The sequence below is a fragment of the Phyllostomus hastatus genome, unplaced genomic scaffold, assembly GCF_019186645.2.
Source record: "Phyllostomus hastatus isolate PE091 unplaced genomic scaffold, TTU_PhHast_1.1 phas_contig_80, whole genome shotgun sequence".
NCBI classification, from domain to species: domain Eukaryota; kingdom Metazoa; phylum Chordata; class Mammalia; order Chiroptera; family Phyllostomidae; genus Phyllostomus; species Phyllostomus hastatus.
The window spans coordinates 42,058,576-42,073,565 of NW_025333960.1; positions in this window are offsets into that span (position 1 = coordinate 42,058,576).

A 14,990-nucleotide genomic window follows, 5' to 3' on the forward strand; every position below is an offset into this window, starting at 1 on the left:
GCTCTAATTAGCTGATGGGTTCAGCTCTGCATTTATCACCATGGTCAGAAAGATAGGCTACTCCAAATGTCTAAAAAGACTGAGGATCTATTACCTCAACCTTGTAGTTGAGAATAAGGAGGAGGAGTAGACTCTAAGCAAAATGTGAGACCTGTTACCAAAATAAGGGAGAGTGGGTTCTGGGCAAAACAAACAAACAAACAAACAAACAAACAAAACAACCAACAGGTAAATGTCAACTAAAATACATCCCTTCACTCCATGACTGCAAATTAGCCAAAGGCAATGGCCATATTTTATTTATAGTTGTATAGTCTATATAGATATCACATAGCCCAAACGTCTAATATAATAATTGGCTTTCTTTAGTAAATGACTGAATGGTGAATTATTGCAATGTCATGTTTACATGATTCGATTTTCAGTATAGTCAAATTGATAGCCTAACATATACCATTTGACTAGATGTTATTATTTTTGCCAATGTATTTCTGAAGAATCTTTTAAAGTCAGGTCATGATATTGGGAGAAGAACAGAAATAGAATAAGATAATCAATTTTCTGAATTAGGATAAGAAAACCAATTCCATAATGGGGATCCTAAAAGAAATTACATGCTTTTAATTTGACTTATGCTCTTGGGCTAATCTCAGAAAATCAATATTCCTGTTGACACCCTCCCCAAACAGCTACAGACACACATAACTTAGGGTACATGTAGTTTGAAGAAATACAAGTATTGATTAATTTGCTTTCAGAACTCCAAAGTGTGCCTGGGTGTTTGTATATTTTAAATCCCAGATTAAATCCCAGATGGGGACTCTTAAGCACCCAGTGTCATAAAGACTATGTGAAAAGCATTAACTATGCTAAACTATTGCCTGTGGTTCTCATTTCTTTTCTCTTCCTCTCTGATCTTTTGGTGTCCTTTTTTTTTTTCCTGATTAGGAAGCTAGGTGGGAAGTGGACCGGACAGTTCTAAGAAGAGGGATGAGGAGGTGCTTTCTCTCCCAGGTATAAATTGCCATTCTGTGAATCAAAAAAAATATTGAAGCTGTTTCTAAGAGAAGGCTCCTCCAAAATCAGCCTGGAGCCATTTCCCTGAGAAGCAGAGTGTGCTGGGGAGGTGAGCACAAGGAACTGTCCGAAGCTAGTTGGGGAAATAAATGAGTATCTAGAAGGAAGAGAAGTTGATGAACTTTTGTAGAAGCTCATTGGTCAGGGGCAGATGGCCTGAACTGCTCAGGTGTAACTTCATTATTAGTTGTACTGTGTTAGGTTGAGCAGTGTCCATTAGAAGGGACTCAGACAGCCTGGGCCATTTTTGTTCCTGCTGTCCCACTCTTGGTGGCCTTCCTTTTACCGACGAGGAGAACAGGGATTTTATGACTCTCGGGAAGAGACTGAGACTCTTTCCTCATTCTATACTTTCTAAACCAGTGGTACTTTTCCTTATGTGGTAGGGGCATATGTGAGCTCCTTTTGCACATCTAATGAAAGCTAAACATTCTCTCCCCAGGGAAAAAAATAGCATTGGCATAGAGGCCAGTCATTTTTCATGACATTTCAGGATATCCGTGAGCTCCTCGGAGTCTGCCAGCAGAGCTCTCCCCGAAAGGCCCATGGGCCCAGTCATGGGTCCTGCTTCCAGCCCCTCAGCCTGTACTTCCAAGGACCTCGTCCTCAGCTGAGGGAGGTGTTGAATGTTTTGAGAAATGGGAAGGTCACCAAAGAGTTCACAGGGCTTTTTATTTGGAGGTCACAGGTGCTTCTTATTTTGAACTTTTCCCAGACAGAAAGGGATGGGCATGGCTGAGAATGCAGACACAATTTCCCAGTTCTCGTATCATGGGACTTTCTCTGATGATGGTTTTTTCCTTATATTTTCTGTGCTATTTCCTTCTTATTTTCAAATAGCTAGTAGCATTTTTCTATTCTCAGAAGCCGATATATTTGAGAGGGTGACAAGAATGAGCGGGGAAGAGAAAGAAGGAATTAGACAATGCAACATAGTGAGGGGCGGAGAGACCTGCAGCTGAACAGCTCCTTAAGAGACAGAACTTTTACCGGAGTGGCGCTTCTATTCATCCTCCTCCCCGGCCAAACTTACTGGTTTCTAAGTTTACTTATTCAGCAAAAGTGTATTGGCATGTGTGGTAGTTTGTTCCAAACCCTATGCTAGATCTGTGAGGGTGCAAAGATGCGTGACATTCAACCTCTCCTTTCGAAGGCCCATGCGGGACCTTCGAGGTCCTGCCATGGAGAGAAAATACGCAAAGAGAGTCAGCTTAAAACAGCTTCTTGGAAGGGCTTCGCTGTTGGCCCTCCTAAATTTCCTGCCGTGTGTGTGTGTGTGTGTGTGTGTGTGTGTGTGTGTGTGTGAGAGAGAGAGAGAGAGAGAGAGAGAGAGAGAGAGAGAGAGAGAGAGATCTCATGTTCCAGGGAGTGCAGAAGTGCCTCTCGTTCTCCCAGAGCACCTCCTCATTACATGAGCCATCAGATTTACTGTAATATTTTATAACTGTTCATTACGCCTTTCTCCCAACTGATCGCAAACCCCTTGAGGATAGAGGTTGAGTGTTATTAAACTTCCTATCTCTGTTTCCTGGGAGCTAACAGGGTACCTGGAACATGATACATGCTTTAGGCATGTCATATTGTGGAAGGGAGCGTTGAAATAAATGCGCCCAGAGAAGGGAGGACCCGGGTGAAATCAGGCGTCTTACAAAAAGAGGACCCTCGCGGTTAGGTCAGGAAACTGGCCTGGCGTCTGTCGCTGTGTTCTGGACCTCGGTTTCCCGCCTGTCCTAGAAGGGAGTTGGATCAGGTGATTCTTTCCAGATGGGAAAATTCTACTTTCAATAGTGCCGAGGGCAGAAAGGAGGTGAAGCCCTGGCCACCTGATCCTGCTTAACCACCCGACAGGAGTGACACTCGGAAAGAGTTTGCGGGAAGGTGGCTGGCTGAGCGGCACAAGCCCCCGACGCTGCTCGCGGTGCTCGCCAGCTCCATTGACAAAAGTGACTTCCCACGCTTTGCCCACAGAGGGCATCCCTGCTCATTGATATGTAGACCCGGCGAATGCGGTGCTGGAAGCCTCCTCCGACCGCTCTTTTTTTCCCTCCGCAGCCGTCATCTCTCAGCCCCCCGCCCCCTTCCCGTGGAATCTTTGCCTGATCCAGTTCGTTTCCCTCCGGTCTCCACATTTTCCCTTCCAGCCCTCCACTTCTCCGGATCAATGGATAGTACGGCTCCAAGTCCCAGCTCACACGCCGCTGGCGGACACCCCAGTAACAAGTGAGAGCGCTTCTCCCCGCAGCCCTTGCCTCTCCTCCCTCGGTCCCCTCAGCTCTTGGAGGAACCACGAACAGCATCCCCAGCTCCGGAGCGGATTTTCCTCTTCAACTTTACGCAGCTGAGGATAGGGTACCAGCCGCAACCCTTTCATGCACAGCCCAGCCACAGGATTGCTTTCCGTCTCCTCTTGGTCGCCCCTGGATATTCTGCTTATTGATGAGTCGCCAGCTCCGCGGAGAGCCGTCTTCCCTCCTCTTGCTCCCTCTGTTTCCTTGAGTTAGTTTTCAGAGGTTTTGCGGGTCTCGGGATCTCTCGGACCGAATGGAACTTTTCGCTGCCTGCTTTTGCTGTTGATTCTGTCAGTGGACGAGGAAAAGGGCTTCGGAGGCAGAAGAGGCGCAAGGGAGGTGGGGAAAGAGGTGGAGGAAGAGGACGAGGAGGAGGAGGAGGAAGCCGAAGGGGCTCGGCGGGAGCGTGTGCATGTGTGCATGGGTGTGTGAGTGCGTGTGTGTGAGAGCCGCCGCTGCCCAGGACCCCCGGCCCCGAAGGTGCTGGCTGAAATATGGAGAATAGTCTTGGATGTGTTTGGGTACCCAAGCTGGCTTTTGTACTCTTCGGAGCTACCCTGCTCAGCGCACATCTTCAAGTCACCGGTAAGCGGTTCTTTCCTTTCTTCTCGAGGCATCCTCGCCGCCCCCCCCCCGCGCCCCCTACAACACCGTTTCCTTTTCCTTCTCATGTCTTTTGACCAGTAGTAGAATTGGGCAAGAAGGAGAAAGAGCGAGATGTACGGCGCTTGCTCTGCGCCCCATTTCCTCACGGATGATAAAAGACGGGAAGACTTTTGTTTCTCTTGGGGGTGGAGGATGTTGGCGGCTGGGAAGAGGGGTGCCCCTTCGCTGTTTTTGAATCTGGTGCTCCGCAGTCTGTGCTTTTGCCAGTATTTACCTTGCTTTGGAGAGCCGGCGGGCTGGGGCAGGGAAGACGCAAGTGATGGGGATGTCGTTGAAAGGAACTGGGTTGCATTCTTAAAGCCTTGGAAACCTACGGAATAGGGGATTTGGGGCACCAGGGCCCGGCGGAGGGAATCATCGAGGGGGCTCTGAGGAAGTCTGTTCAGAATGTAGGTGGTGGGGCTGAGTGGTGTGTCTGTGATTATACGCGCCTCCGTTTGGTGACTGTGAATCGGGAAGGGACCGCTACTGTGCTCTGGTACTTCGGAGGAGAGGACAGCGGTGCCGAAAAGAAAAGAGGCGCAGAGTTGTTAGGAGGAAGGAGGCGTGCTTTATTTTTTTTAACGGCGGATTCAGCTCCCAAGCTTAGTCTCCTGATATCTCCAGGACACTTCCAAACTCCAAATGATTGATATTCCGGGCAACCAGCCTCTTGGCTCTGGCGCTTGGCAAGTGCAGTTTCTAATTAAAAATGGCAAAATTGTTTGGGGGATGGACTGGGTTATACAGGAGGAGAAAGAGGGGTCTGAGGCGTGCTCGGGGCTGCTGCAGTCTCTGAATACGGAGCTTGAGGCTTCAACAGCCAAAAAGAATTTTCAAAAGAGCAAAACATCTCATTTTTATGTCCACTCGTTTTGCTGGGCCTCACCACAAGTGTAGACGGGCTCTGGGGTACAGTGGGTGGCCTGGCAGGGAAGGAGTGGAGAAGAGCCGGTTGGGAATTCAAATCCCTTCGGAAACTACCTTTTCCCAAATCCAAACGAAAACGAGCCGCTGGCAGGGGCCAGGCTCATTTGGAGTAGAGGCGCTCCAACCCGCGCCTAGGAAATTAACAGGGGATGGGAGGTAATTCGCAGCCAAGCACCCAGCTGCCCCTGAGCCTGAAGCTCCTGCTTTCTTGTTCCTGCTAAATGCTGCATAGCCCAGGGCTCCGAATGTGAACAGAGAAGGAGCCCCCGCTGGTAGCTGAGGATTTAGACAGCCTCGGAGTCAGCTGGAGGCTCCCCACATCCTGGTGCGGCCACGCACGAGCAGGAATCTGAGCATCCATACCTACCCTTACTCCTCACCTTCGTTTGATCAGACGGTGCCAGAGCGCGCGGGCGCGCGCCCCTGTGGTGCGCGTGTACTGAATCCGAGCTCTCAGCAGCCGGCCGCGCTCCCTCCCTCCCTCTCTCTGGTCCCCTCCTCCCGGGCTCCACTCTCCCAGAGCTTTGTCCTCCCCAATTACTCCCGTCGGAGGTGGGCGGGGGTCATCCCTGAAGTAATGAATAGGTGTCTTTTTAAAGTTCCCTCCTTAATACCAGCAGACACTAGACACTGCATCGAAAAAGACCCTCCTTCTGCATCTAAGATTGCCTCTCGCTTTCTTGGCAGCTTGGGAGACCGCTCAGGAGGGGTCTCCTGGGGAAGGGGGGGGGGAGTTCAGAGGGGGCATTTCTGTCTTGGTGGAAAGTCTGCCCGCCCGGCCTGAAATGCATTAGGGAACGTGTGCAAGAATGGATAATAATGTTTTATCAATTACACTAAAATATTTTAAAGCCATTTCCCAAGTGACTTTGTCTAGTGAAATTAAATAAATGGAAACAGATTTATGTATGTTTTACTAATATCTACATTAATTAAATATCCTTCTTCTCACTGAAGTTTCTTGTCCAAAGAGTTAATATAACTGCTTTAATTTCTTCTGCAGCAAACATGTCTGTGTTTGAACAGGAAGACAAAACTACACCTGCAGAAGGGATGTGCCTGTGGATAGACATGTGGATATAAGTCTTTAAGCTTGTCTATACTTTTACATTTCTTCCTGTTATTTGTAAATGGACTGTGATATAGTTTGCACAGGTCCCGGGAAAGTGAATAGTGCAGTTTTGAGATATTGTTCATTCAGATCAGGCTGGTCCTTTGCTCATTTGTTTCTCCTCTTTTTCTTACTACTTCCCTTCCTAAGGTACTTGCCAGGGAATTGATGCTGAAGAAAGCAGAGTTCCCTTTATGAAAGGACCAGTAGGAGGTGCCCTTAATAAGGCCAAGTGTCTACTGGCAGTGCAATTCCCATTCGGCAAGATGTTTTAAAGACTTTGTTGATGGGTGACAAAGGATATGGAGACTAGCAGTCACACTGGCTATTCTCCCACCTCCCAGATAAAGTCCGAAAGTGCTGTAGATTGGTATGAAATTGTTGAGCCCTCACAGACCACAGCATCCCTGCACAGTGTCAGCAGAGGATGCGGACTTGATGCTGGAGGAGGAGGTGGACGGTGGCTTTTTCGCTGGCCTTTGTAAGATGTCATGTTCTCACGTATTTGACTTGAGCACCAAGCAGAGGCGCTAAGTAGAGTCCCAGGATCTCAGATGAGAGGGAAAATTTTAGATGTGAGGTGCTAATGAAGGAAATAGCAGACGTACATGTTAATTGATTAATCATCCGTATGTGTGTTTGGATTACATCCTATTGAAAAGAAAAGCTATGGGAGTTTATATAGTCTGGTGAAATAAGGCTCGCTGCCTGCCCTAAGCCCTTCTTCCCCCGCTCAACCAAGCCTGACCAGATGCCCCGTCTGGGTCAGCTGTAGAGTGGAGCACGGCAGGCCCCGGGGGCTCCTGGGCAGCCTGGCTGCCCACTCCTCCTGGAGTGCTGCAGCGTAAATCACCGGCGACCTGTCACGGCATCCATTTCCCACACAGCAGCAGTTGCCCCTGAGTTATGAAGCATGTGAAACAGTCACCACATGTGTTATATGTGACTATATTAGGCTTAGTGCATTTGCTTTAATGCTCTTAAAAGCTGGGCTGGCTTGAGCCGCTGTTAGGCATTTTTTTTCTGGGGAGAGATTTATAACTTCTCAGCATGTATGACTTGCATTTATTCTCTGGCAAGTTGACCTCTCAGCAAACTTCTTTATTGTTTTCATTGAAGAGGAAGAGCTTTAATCTGATCTAAATTCCTGAGTGCAGCCCTGCTAGAAGTTTCTCCTAGAGAACAGGGTATTTGCAGACTATAGGATGGTTTTCTCAGCCAATGGGAAGCTTAATAAGAAATTGGGGAGGTGATTTTTGGGTAGAAGAGAGTATTTCTACTTGTTTCTGGAGAGGGAGGGGATCCCCAGTACTCAAAGGGAACCCCAGCACTCTAGTTATCCTCAAAAACCTGTTTTACGGGAGGAAATATTTCCTTCTGTCTGGCTTGCGTTTCTTCTTTTGTTCATCCAATCATCCCAGAGTCTTCAAACACACGTGATTTGCTCCTGGAGTTTTTCCGCTGCACGCAGTGGGGTCACGTGGTACTGGCTCCCTCCTTGGGAAACAAGCCCTGATTTAAATCTTGACTTCCCCAACGAAACACCTATCTTTAGGTGGTGCTGCCTGTTTGCGGACAGTGCTGAAGTTTCTGAACAGAATTTTTCTTCCCATGGAAGCCTGAGCCCTAACGCTGCATTTTCGAGCAAACATTCCTATTGTTTGTTTGGAAAATCTGCCATCCTAAACGTCACAGGTGAAACTTCTTCCTCGTGCCTCTACCAGGCAGTACCCTGCCTTATCAGTTTATGAGAAAAGAATGCAGTTGTTTTTGGCATTTTCTTACATGGAAACACAATAATACATGTACCGGGTGGAGAGGTTTTCCACCCTCGGTGCCAACTCCCCAAATTTATAACTTTGGGGTGAATTAAGATAGTGCTAATTACACTGAGACTCCAGAAACCACTGGGATTTCACTAGTGAGGGCGCTCCTCTTGGCGGGTGGTAGACCTTCCCACCAGCTAAGAGACTGTAGCTCTCAGAACCTTGCGCCGCACATGTTAAGAATACATTGCTCGGTGTTGGTAGCTGTTACACAGCTACCAGCTCCACTGACAAGTTTTTGATGGATTAATCTACCTCAGATGATAATCTCTTAGATGAACTGTATTATGTAAATTTGGGGAAGACTTCTTTTGCCTGAGTAAGAAGAATAATGACATAAACCCACCGAGGATTACTTGATTAATTAACTAAAGATGAAAAGTCACTTGGTTCTGGAAACATACGGTAATCCCTAAAGAAAAGTGATAAACACTATGCACATTTACAATTCATAAAGTCTAAATGTGGAGTTGTCTCTTCTTTAGAAAGTGTTTTTGTTCATATGGTGATCCAGAGGAGGATTGGAGAGCTTCATGAATTGTCAAGACAGTTACGTGCTTTTATGAACTGTAGCCTGGGATCTTAGCAGCTCCGGATTGAAACACACTGACTTAAGCATCAGCGTGACGCCCGGCGGACTGTTCCGCAGGCTGCCGGTGGCCTTCTCTCCAGCCTGTCTCTGCAGAGTCGCAGCGCTCATCTCTGAACTCCGTGGAATCTGCGCTGCCTCCTTTGCTGCAGCCCAGGAGAGCCCTTCCCACTAGGGCTCCCAGGCTCTGAGCTGCAGGCACAATGTTTTACGTGCTGTGTTATGCTTTGTAAACTCACAGAAATTTACCTTAAAAACAAATGTTCAAATTTGCATGAGGGCTGCTTCTAGTGGAGAGTTAAGCTGTCCTCTGGAAACAGCCAAGCAGTTCTCTTAGCACAGGAGACTCCAGCTAGTGGCCCCTCCACCAGGGTTGAAGGTCAAGAGCTCAGGAGCATGTGAAGAGAAAGGGAGCAGTGGAGGACAGGTGGTAGGTGGTGCCAACCCAGGCAGACAAGCTTTTCAAGAGGGTGTTCTCAGGTTGGAACTTTGATTTTCTTCAAGTTACTACTTTTCAGAGATCAAAGCGTTTCTTAGTGGTATTATAATAACAGTAGCACAGCACTGACCCAAAGCATTTAAGGTGTTTTTCTTCAAGACCTCAAGCAAAGCAAATGTTAAACTAATTAATAAGAATGGAAGAACATTTGGCTTCTTTTTCCTGTAGACCAATTAAAAACATGGACAAGGAAAAAAATCACATGTTACTTATGGCAAATGCATAATAGCAAAAAAATAAATCGCATATTATTATACACCTTTACAAATTGTAGCACCCAGGTAAATTACAACACAATTCACTATCACACCTTTGCTTCCTCCCACACTAGAGAGTTGATTCCTTATACTTCTCTGATTGAGCACTGCACTAATGTGGAAATACAGGCTGGCTGATTGATGATGAAAATTACCCTAGTGCTCTAAATTGCTTTGACAAATTTTAGCCTGAGATAAAAAAAAAGAAACAAAACAGCCCCCTTTAAGTCAACTATTAAGTAAGTATGTTTTCCTTGGTGGTTTAGAAATGCCTGAACTCTGTTCAATGGCATGGTTTAAAAATACATAATAATGTGTACAATTAAACATTCCTTTTTTTATTGACAATAATTTTCCAATGGTGTTAGTAGTGCATGCTGTTTTTGTAAATAGTTCCAAACAACTATATTATTCACAGCTCTCTTTTCTTTGGGGAGGGAGTTCAACCTGATAATACACAAACCACTCTGTATTTATTGATCATATTTTTAAAAGTTCATTGTTATGTAATGACCTAGGGCAGGAAAGTTTCTCTTGTCGGCTCCATTTTGTGAGCCCAGCGCCTGTAACCTACTTCTTATTTCGTGATGTGCTGTAGTTTAACTTCCCGCATTTGACTACCTTGACTTCTTGCTTGCTCAGTCATTTCTGAGTTGCAAGGGAAGGAGGCCCTTTCCACCATTTGTGATTATTACGATGGGACCTAACAGCGGGCTAGGCACTTCACCCTTGGGCTTGACTCGCCCTTTAAAGATTGGTTCTAGCCAGAAGTCTACTCTTGAGAGTATTTAGGACAAACTTACTCCATGAATCTTTAATGATGAATCTTTATGCTGAGATCTAATGAAAACACTGACTCATTACTGCAGTATTGTGATCTGGTGAGAGGCTTTATCAATACAACATTATTCTAGTATCTAAAATGTTCTTAAATCTGCTTTTACAGTTGTATAAGAGAGAAAAAGGAGTTAAATGGTTACTCAAGTCAATTTTTTTAGTGACTAAAGTTTCTTCTTAAACAACAACATTTTAAAATTTTATCAAATTTTCATGCTCTTTAAAAATATGTATCCACTCACTTAGCTGCCTTTTAATTACAAAGACATAAGCTAATCTGCCTTTAATAGATCAAAGGCATCGCTGTGGCTCAGTCATTATATTACCTAATATTATAGGGATGGTTTCTGAAAGTATTACATCAATAAGGGCTGTTTATTTTTCCATTATATGGCCATAGGCTGCTACTTTGGTTTTCTTAAGATTTTTGATTTGTATTCCTGATTTATAAAATGCATGTTATGCACTTGCTTGTGTCCAGCTTGGACTTCTCACTGTCGTAAGACTTACAAAGTGGTCCTTCTCTTTTCTACTTTTGATTTGCTGAGAACTAGGAAACTGGGTTTTGTTGGGACTGTGTCTAAAGGAAAAGAGGAGATTCTAAATGAGGACCTACATCCCTCACAAGAGGAGAAAAAACTAATTGGCTTTAACCAATGGGTTTGTAGCATCTCTGAAATCTGATACTACTTCGTAAACCATTTTTTATTGTGCAACATATTTTTTTTTGTTAAATGGGGCGAGGACTAGATAGCTTGTAGTTATTGTACTAATTTCAACACTATATGATTTATTTAAATTATGAACTATATGCTATATACATAGTGTTTTCATAATTAAAAATAATAACATCGATGATCACAATAACAACAATTATAATGAAACACACCCAAGTACCCTTTAGCAACTTTCTTAATTTCTGTTATTTACTCCTTTGCCATTTTTATAGTTTTGCCACACATGTATTCATCATTAACATATTATTTTGTTTTGCCTGTATTTGACCATTATAAAATAAATATATTTTTTCTCTGATTTGTGTTTTTCAACATTAAATAGTTGAGATTTATTTATGAGGATACATATTGCTGTATTTCAGTCACTTTCTCTGCTGTGTGATATTCCACAATATTGCTTACTTATATTTTATCCAACCAACCATTTATCCAATACTGAGGTCCCAGGAGTATTGGGATCTCAGTATTTTGCTATAGCCAGTAATGCTACTATAAACATTCTTGAACATGTCCCCCAGAACAAATTCATCGCCATGTCTAAGGTGCATCTCTGGGGGTGGAGTTGCTGAGTCATAGAAAGTGTATCAATCTTTATTTTTAGGAGGAAGTGGCAAAAACTCCCTCCGGAAGCACAGAAAAGTCCCCTTTGTTCCATGTTCCCACCAATAACTCAGTATTGTCACATATTAAAGTTGCCCTCATCTGCTAAATATGAATTAACATCTCACTATGGTTTTAATTTTTCTTTCACTGATTGCTAGTAAGGTTGAGGATTTCCCCCCATACATTTATTGTCCATTTGTGATTTCAGCAAACTAATTCTATGATTCTTTTTCTCCAATTAAGTTGCCACTTGCTTTGAGGCATCAGTATTATAAGTAAATATTCTGTCCCACTAAGTAGCCTATTGCTTTTAGGCATAGATGTTTTCAGCAGCCTAAATTTTAGAAAGTTGTAGCCTGCTACTGTGTCATACTTATTCCAGCCAGACTCTCCTCAAGCATCTTTTCAGAATGTACGTGTATTACAAACTGGAAAAGAGACCCTTAGCTACCAGAAGATTATTGCCTATCTAGAGTAACCTATACCTTCTCAGAACCCTGCCTTACCTTGTTTATTCTGCCTTTGTAACATACTACTTCCAGGGAAGCAAGATGCTGGGGTGCCTAACTTAACGTAAGGAACAGTAACCTCCCTCCGAATATCATGGTACTAAAAGATGGCTCCACCACAGAATTATAATGGCAAATCCTAATCTGACCTTTCGAACTTGGTTATGTTTCCCACACGGTAAAATGCATAGGTCCAGGACCATAGTACATGTGTGACCGTGGGTTTCAAACAAACAACCATGCTTGCACATGTGCGCACGCTCACCTCCCAGTTTCTGTCTGGGTTCATCGCTGTTTCACCCGTTCCTACGTGACGGGCTGAGGAAGGGCCCTGGATGGAAGATGCAGCATCGGATGTGCTGGCAGTGGCTGCTCTGGGGTGCCGTCTCTGTGCAGACTCTGGGGTGTGCGCCAAGGCTGAAGCGTCTGAGCAAACCACCTGCACCCAGAGTCCTCAGTGCGTCGTTCCCACGTCTTCTCTCAGCCTGACGGGATCCCAGAAGAATATGCATTAGAGAGAAAATCTGCAAAGCTTTCCTTTCCGTGTCTAATGTCTGGGCAGGGCTGTTCCCTGCAGGACAATTTCTAGTTCTTTTCTCTCTCTGGTTTGAGACACCTCCAGAGATGGTTTGTTCCCTGGTTCCCTGGGGAGACTTTGCAGCAGCGTATCAGTTCTTGCTGTTCGAAAAGTACTTTACAGTTCACCTTAGACGGCCCTGCTATAAATGTTCTTTCTGTTGCTCCTGCCACTTAACTCTTGGCTCCTGTTCTCCTTCCTCATTGACACTCTTTCTGTGCTGAACTGTGGTAGGTAATTCAGCCACAAGTCATTCTGCCCCCCTGACCTTAGTCTTTATTTAATCAGATTATAACTATTAGTGACTTATTCTTTCCTCATACTCCTCCAGAAGCTTAGTCGTGTCCTACCTGATCTCCCTCTAGTTTGTTTACATCTTTCTGGTAATCAAGGGCCCCAGATTTAATGTGCTTTTCTCAGTAAGCTCTTCCAAGTCATATATAGAAAATGTAGATTTAGCATTGTCTTTAGCTTATTCTGCGGGCATTCATGGGTACCCAGTTCGCCTTTCTTAAAACTCGCGTTCTTGTTTTTAAGGTGGGACTCTCAATGCCTAACAAAATCATTGAGTTATTATAAGGATCACGTAAGATCAATGAATTTGACTTAAGATAATAGATACTGAATATTTGTGGGGGGGGTTACAAAGAATTAAATGAGAGGCCTAAATTTGTTTCTGTTCTCCAAGGGTTTATCAGCAAGTCAAGGTGACAGGCACAGACATAGCTGAAGAGGATCCGAGGCAGAACAAAGTACTCATTGAACGAAAAGAAGCACGTGCAAAGTGGGGCTGACTCGGACAAACATCAACTGCAATGTTTAGGCATTATATCATTAACATTATATAACAGTATATAATGTTAGCCAGATGGGCTGGCAGAGCCAATTCACTCATCCTTGTATCCTTAGATCGGCCAAAACAAAAGAAAACAAAAACAACAGGAAGGGAGTGTAAAGAGCTGGCAGTTATGTTTAAACCAAGCAGTAGGTATGGTCAGAATGAGGGTATCGGTGTTTTCCTTGGCAGATTTTGGAGCCTGTTGCTATGAATACATCCCCAGCCTCCCATGACCCTGTGCTCAGATGATGATGGAGCTTTGTGTGTAGTGGGATGGAAATGCTAATCAATGAATATATTAATAAATACATAATTTCAAATGTAGTAAGGCTTTGAACACAGGAACATGTTGTAGGAGAATAACTCAGCCGAGAAAAGAAGGCTTCCCTGAGAAAGTTGTGATGGCACCCGAAGAACCAGATAATTAAAGAGGGGTTGCTGGGGAGGGTCTGGAAGAGAACACTAGGTAAGGAAAGTGTGTGCCAAGGCCCTAGGGTGGGAGGAAGCCCAGTGTGTTCGGAGAGGATCAGTGCACACGGGGCCTAGGAGGGCTGAGCAGGGTGACAGCTCAGATGCGGCCTGAGAAGACCTTAGCATCCTCTCTTGAAGACGGTAGCTACTCGTACTCAATGCAGACGTCCTCCCATTATCTGCCATTTCCTTTCTGCGGTTCCAGGGAGCTGCCATCCGCTATGGTGCAGAAATATTAAATGGAAAATTCCAGAAATAAACAATTCATAAATTTAAAATCGCACACCATTCTCAGTATCGTGATGAAATTTCGTCCTGTCCTGCTCGATCCCACTGGGGATGTGAGTCTCCCCTTTGTCCAGGGTCTCCACGCTGCAGGTGCCCCTGTCTTAGTCACTTAGTAGCTGTCCTGGTTATCAGATTGACTGTCCTGGCATCCTAGTGCTTCTATTCAAGTCACCCTTATTTTACTTAATAATGGCCCCAAAGAACAAGAGTAGTGATGCTTGCGATTTAGACATGCCGAAGAGAAGCTGTGAAGTGCTTCCCTTGATGGCAAAGGAGTGCAGGTGTGGGGCAAAACATGGCACACACGGACTTGATGCTGTCCACGGTTTCAGGTGTCCACTAGGGGTCTCAGAAAGCATCCTCTGGGGATAAGGAGGACTGCTGTAAATATTGTTTGAATGAAATAAAATGAGTGGTTGACAAAGACCTTTTTCCAATCTCAGCAGAATCATTAAAAAATGTAAGCAAATTACATAGGCAGTCCTTGCCCTGATTTTCTTATTAACTAGCAGATGTGAATGTATGAACCTGTCTATCCTGCTAGAAGATATCCCGCCTAGAAGTACCTCATGGGGTGGTTGTAGATATAACAAATATAACCCAGGCAAAGCAACTTTGGAAAGTATAAAGAGTTAGACAAATGCAAATGGCTATTAACAAGCGCATGTTCCAGGCTACTTCTTTGGAAGCTATCACTGAGCAGAGAAAGTAGGGCTTTCACTTTTTTTTAAAAAAATATTTTATTTATTTATTTTTAGGGAGGGGAGGGGGAGAGAGAGAGAGAGAGAGACAACAATGTGTGGTTGGTGGGGGTTATGGACTGCAACCCAGGAATGTACCCTGGCTGGGAATCGAACCTGGGACACTGCTTTCACTTTTTTTTACAGAAGTAGGTTTGGCATGGGATT